Raw genomic sequence first — 6,351 nt, 5'->3', positions numbered from 1 at the left:
TATTTAATAAACAAGTTAGATCATGCCTAACATTTGTGACACCCCTAATTTGACCCTAGTCGAAAAGTGGTTTCGGGACCACAAAATCGAGTCATAAAAATAATTAGCCGTCATATTTTATGACTATTATATGTGAATACGAATGTGTGAAAGTTTTAAGCTTTGATTTAGTAAATTGCATGTGAATTTAGTCAATAGGACTTATGTGCGACACTTTTGAAATGTGATAGGTCAAAATATAAGGATCTATTAGTGCATGAAATAAAAAGGGGGGACTTGCATGTCAATTTCCCCCCTAATTTGGTAGTGGCCGGCCATGAGCATGAGAGGGGACAAAATGTTATGGGGTGAAACATGTTGGAAACATGTTGTGTTAGTGTGTTAGGGGAGAAAGAATAAAATAAAGGGGTTAGTAATAAAGAAATGAAAAGGGAGGGGTGATGAGAAAAAAAAAAAAAAAGGTTGTCTCATCCATGTTTCCCCCCATTGCCGTGACTTGAGAAGCAAAAGAAAAGAAGAAATCGGTTCTTCTTAGCTGAAATGAAAAGAAGAAGAAAGGAATGAAGCTAGAAAGGAGAGGGCAGCTGCATGTAGTGGAAAACCATGGAATTTGTTTGCTTAGAAGTTAAAAATTTCAAGTAGAAGGGTAACTCTTCTAAACTCTCCCTTGCCCATAGCTTTTCGTTGACAAATTCTGGTTGCATTGTTGATTTGAGCTTGACGAATATGTGGGAGAAGAGAAGATTCTCTTTTCTAGTTGCAAATGTTGCATGTCTAGTAGATGAAGAGTTTCTCACTTGTGTTAAAAGAATCTAGTGAATGCTTGTGTTGTTATAATCTATTTTTGTAACTTTGGGGTTGATTGTATTTAGCTAACAAGGTAGGAGAAGGTGGTAGTAGACAAGGGAAAGAGCAAATTGAATAGGTGGAATCGGTGTTGGGAACCTTGGTGAGTTTTCCTTGAACTTTTATTTTCTTGTGTTTGATAATTGTTGAAACCGTTAAATTGCTGTCCGAATTTTACCTTGTTGGTATCGTTAATTGCTGCCCTGTTCATGCTGTCTAAATGTTGTACTATTAATGCTGTCCGAATCAGCCTCCGAATGTGATATATTACAGCAATTAAGCCAAGTGTTGCGGGTCCTCTTAGGCTGCCCACAACGCAACCTTTCAATACTAATGTTACCATGAATTAACCTTCAATTGATGGTGTGGTGTATGATCTCATAACTCGGTTTGGTATTGAGATAAAGATTAAATGATATGTGATTGTTAAGTGAATAATATTAGTTAAGTACTTAAGCAAATCTATTGTTTTACTTAAGCTTAAGAGCAAAGAGGATCAAAGTCGGATAGGGAAAAGAGAGTAAGCGAATAGCCGTGGACATCTAATCGTCGACCACTCCCGAGGTAAGTTTTAAGTATTAAACGTTGAGTAAATTCAATCATATTAGGACATAATGAGTTGATTTAATAAGATATGATGTGGCCATGATATGTCTTAAACTCAAATGGTAAGTTCATAAGTGTTTGGACTTGGAAATTTAAGAGCAAAATGTAATAGTTTGCTTGGGACAGCAGCAGTAACGTGATTTTAGAAAATCACTATAAATTGTTTGTGTGGAATTATAGGCTGAATAAAATATGTAATCAAAGCTTAGTTGGTCTAGTTTCCTATAAAAGAGACCGTGGAAGCAAAGAAATTTCCTATAAAGAGATATTTAAAGTTGTGTGGGACAGGGTCAGAATGACACCGAAATCCCCTGTTCTGTTTTGAGAAAATCACTATAATTTGTACAAAAATGGTTACAAGATAAAATTTATATGCTTAGACTCCTTAATGAGTCTAGTTTCAAATGAAATCAAATAGAACATACTTTGAATTCTGTACAATGAGAATTTTGATTCGTAGTGAAGACTGGTCAGGTTAGTCAAACAGTGAAACAGGGGAAACTTTAAGAAAAATCTGGTATTGATTGGGCAAACCAAAATTCTGAAAAATTTATAGATGGAAGATATACGAGTCTATATTCAGGAAAATTAACGGCACTTCATTTGGAGTTTCGTAGCTCCATTTATGAATAATTTAATGACTGTTGCTCAGGAAAAACAGCTTGTGCTGAATTTGGGATTTTGTTGTAAACCTTAATAAAACCATTTGAGTTGCTTATAAGCCATTGCTGAAATTGATATACAAGTTAAATATATATATGTGTGGTAAAGCCAAATGGCTAGTGTGAAATATGTATGTGATATATGTGTGGTAAAGCCAAATGGCTAGTGTGAAATATGTATGTGATATATGTGTGGTAAAGCCAAATGGCTAGTGTGAAATATGTATGAGATATATGTGTGGTAAAGCCAAATGGCTAGTATGAAACATGTATGAGATGTATATATGTGATAAGGCTGAATGGCGATGTGATGAATGTCAAAGTGTATATAAGTGATAAGGCCGAATGGCCAATGCGATGAATATGAAAGTGTATAAATGTGATAAGTCCCGAGGGGCATTTGTGTCGATACTATATCCGGGTTAAAACCCCGCAGCATTATCTTGAGAATATTATCTGATTAATGTCCGTGAGGCCGTGCTCGTACTAGATCCGAGCTTTAAAGACCCGACGGCTAAAGGCTAGGATTCAAGTAAGACTTTGATATTGAGTATCCGCATTAAGTTACCATCAAATAAGTATTATGTATTTAAGATGTTCAGTATCGTATTACTTACCCATTGGTGGGGTGATTTGAGGTGAATTATCGATATCAAAGAGGTAGGTAAATGTGACTAATATTATAACTCCAAATATGAGAATGATCTAATTGGTAATGGTATGTTGTATAGTAAAGTATGCGATGAAATATTCTTATGTATTAGTGCATATTCTCCCAAAAGCCTATGATTTGAGTATGGGTTGGGTTGAGCTAAATGTGCCGATACAAGGTAAGGATTATGATTTGTAAGCTTACGATATGTGATAAGGAATATGTTTGGTTCTTTATGTGCCTATGGTAATTTAGTACTTGTCATGTTGAAATACTTAAAAGCATGGATGTGATTATGAACAAGTGGAAAGGATTATTGAAGTTGAAAATCGATGAAGAATGTGCTTGGGAAATATTTGACCATCTAGGTCATTATTATTGAAAGTATTTATGTGGCAGCCAAGTGTTGCGTTTAATGATATTATAGATCGAGATGAAGCCCTGGATTAACTTCATCGAACAGTTGATATGAATGACCAATGATAGTGATTGAGAACACTTTGTTTTGCTTAAAACTTACTAAGCATTAAATGCTTACTCCGTTTTCTCTGTTTTTCTGTTTTATAGATTTTGCTCGTTAGCTATCGGATTCGGGATCATTGAAGTCGAAGTCATCCACACTATCAAAGCCCCCATTTTGGTACAATTTTGGTTGAACTTTGAAATGGCATGTATAGGACTACCCTTTTGTTGTAGGTTATGTACCTTTCGGTTTTGTGTAAATTCGGATAGCCATGCGAAAATGGCTTATATATTTCTAGCATAGTACTATAATCGTTTGTATGTTGATCATTATGAGGTATGGAATTGTTTTGAAACGATTAGCCATTGGAATGGTTAATCATGATCACACCTTGTGCTATGTATGCAAAGGGCCAATTGAATCATGGAAACCATGAAATAGGTCAAGCCTACCTTAAAGGCAGATGCTGACAGCAGTAGTGATGTGGATGTGAAAAATCACTAAAAATATTAGGAATGGTATTAAATAGTGAATAAATTATGTAAATGAACCTTGATGAATCTACTTTCATATAGAAGAAACGAAACGGTCATATGAGTTATATATTAAGAGATATTAAAGTTCTCGTGAAACAGGGCCAGAACGGTTTCTGGATCCCCTGTTCCGACTTTGGAAATTCATTGTAAATTAACCAGAGATAATTAGGAGTCATGCCATATATGTATAGATTACTCTCTGAGTTTAGTTTCTATAGAAACAAACGGCATCAGTATTGAAGCCCTGTACAGGGAGATATCCAATTCGTAATGCACGAAGGTCAGTGCAGTCGGTCCCTGCAACAGGGGAGACTTTAACTAATAAACTGTACTAATTGGCCCGACCAAAAATTCTAGAAAAAAACATGTTGATGTACTTATGAGTCTAGTTTCAGGGAAAAATTACGAAACTGATTTTCGAGCTTTAAAACTCAAGATATGATTTTAAAGCGACAGTGACGCAGTAACCAGCTAGTCTGGAAAATTTTTTTATGGATTTGTGAAAACAATTAAGCTAAGTCTGTGTGTACCTTGTGTTCGACTCGATAACGGACTCGGTGCAGGGTGTTACAATTTTATTGGTATCAGAGCTACGGTTTAGTCGATTCTAGGACTACCGTAATATGTTTGGGTCTAGCTATACATGCCATTATGTGATTATTTGATAGTGTGGTGATTTACGACAATTGAAAATGTGTTTATTTATTGTAATGAATTCGATCCCGATCGAGTATGAAAGAGATGGTATTGAGAGGACTGAGACATGCTTATGATGTGTCAATATTAAGAAGGGTATAACATAAGTACGTTTTGAGTAAGTGAATTTGGTATTTAATTTAAAATGCCATGATATACATGTATGATAGATGAATGATGTCCCATTGTCCTTATCATAATAAGGTTATTAGAGAAATGAACAAAGGAAGAGATTGGGGATATATGCTTTTGTGTGATTACTTATTGAGCTGAAAGTTTAGTAAAAGAAGCATACATGTATTAGATTTGAATGATATTTACGACTTAAAGTCAAGAATCATGTTATATGTTTACATGTGAATGAATTGATTAAATTATAAATGTGATTTGTGCCATGTGAAACATGATAACATGTGAATAAATATGTATGAGACTCAGTGATGTGAATCCGAGTTTAAAGACCCGCTGACTGTATGAAGAGATTATGTCCGGGTAAAGACCCGATGGCTAGGTACAGAGATTATGTCCGGATTAAAATTACCGGCTTTGTGTGGAGATTTCATCGAGCTAAAGGTCTCGACGATGATCCGGCTAAGTCCCAAGAGCATTCGTGCTAGTGATATATCCGGGCTAAGTTCAAGAGCATTCGTGCTAGTGATATATCCGGCTAAGTTCAAGAGCATTCGTGCTAGTGATATATCCGGCTAAGTTCAAGAGCATTCATGCTAGTGACGTATCCGGACTAAGTTCAAGAGCATTCGTGCTAGTGACGTATCCGGACTAAGTTCAAAAGCATTCGTGCTAGTGATGTATCCGGCTAGGTCCCAAGAGCAATCATCTTTGGTGGCGTGTATTCGGGCCTCCATGCCTAGTAGGCTTCGTGCTTGGTAAATTGAGCAAAGTTTAAGTGTTCATTATTATACTAATTCAAATTTATATGAGACGATATGTTTAAAAGTGTACATACGTGATGTTTATAGACTTGGGTAAGTCATTTCAATGTGTAATAACGAATGAATAAGAGCACTAAGTGTGTGAAGTGGAATTCATGTAAGACCTCGTCTGCAGGACGAAGGCATTGATTTGAGATAATGTGTAAGACCATGCAGGACATGGCATCGGCTCGATATGTGAGAATATGTAAGACCATATCTAGGATATGGCATTGTAAGAACCATATGTGCTTGAATTAGTTGAGCCCTTACAAGTAAGTATTCGCTCGGTTGATAAACGAGCTACCGGCCTTTGGCTAAGTTGATCTTTGTGTATGAACATAAGGGTTGGTAATGTGAAGTAAGTTCTTGAGTAAATAGAGCTTAAATTATGATTTGATTAGATCATGTTTTAAGCAAATCGAAATCATGCTCTTGGTGTGTGGCTATTGAGCGAAATTGTAAATATGATAAGTGTCTTGTGTTTGAGCTTTGGTAATGAGAATGTAATAAGGCGTGTATTGATTTGTTGATATATGTGCTTGGTTATTCAATGGTATCCGGGCTAAGTCCCGGCTTTTGTGCAAGTTACTAAATCCGGGCTAATTCGAAGGCAATTGTGTGAATCACTATAAGCGGGCTATGTCCGAAGACAATCGAGCGAGTCGCTATATCCGGTTAAATCCAAGGTGCGTGATTCGAAATGAGCAATCTTGCTGTAAAAATTTCAGTTAATACGCTTGCAAAAATTCTAGCAATGAGGTATGTTAGTATGTCTTTGAATGAATTAAATGTTCAGTGTGTGGAAGTTGAATTTTCATTGGAAATAAGTTAAGTTGAATATTGAGATACGATGGAGTTATAAAGGATATTTATTGGGATGTTTGAGCATATTTATACTTTCGGTCAATTCTGACTTATACATGAATGAAAATGTGGGTTACAAATATGTGGGTTG

The 6,351-nt window shown here is 35.9% G+C and overlaps 1 long non-coding RNA gene across 1 annotated transcript; it reads left to right on the top strand.

Annotated features, from left to right (window-relative positions):
* Positions 1-312: 312 nt before the first annotated feature.
* Positions 313-3,509, top strand: LOC128280795 (uncharacterized). The gene is made up of 3 exons (XR_008270958.1): positions 313-646; positions 873-949; positions 3,334-3,509. It is a non-coding gene; the product is annotated as an uncharacterized LOC128280795 (long non-coding RNA).
* The last annotated feature ends 2,842 nt before the right edge of the window (positions 3,510-6,351 follow it).

The sequence above is a fragment of the Gossypium arboreum genome, chromosome 1, assembly GCF_025698485.1.
Source record: "Gossypium arboreum isolate Shixiya-1 chromosome 1, ASM2569848v2, whole genome shotgun sequence".
Classification (NCBI taxonomy): Eukaryota; Viridiplantae; Streptophyta; class Magnoliopsida; order Malvales; family Malvaceae; genus Gossypium; species Gossypium arboreum.
The sequence above is the reverse complement of the archived record's forward strand: the minus strand, read 5'-3'. Positions and strand labels throughout refer to the sequence as shown.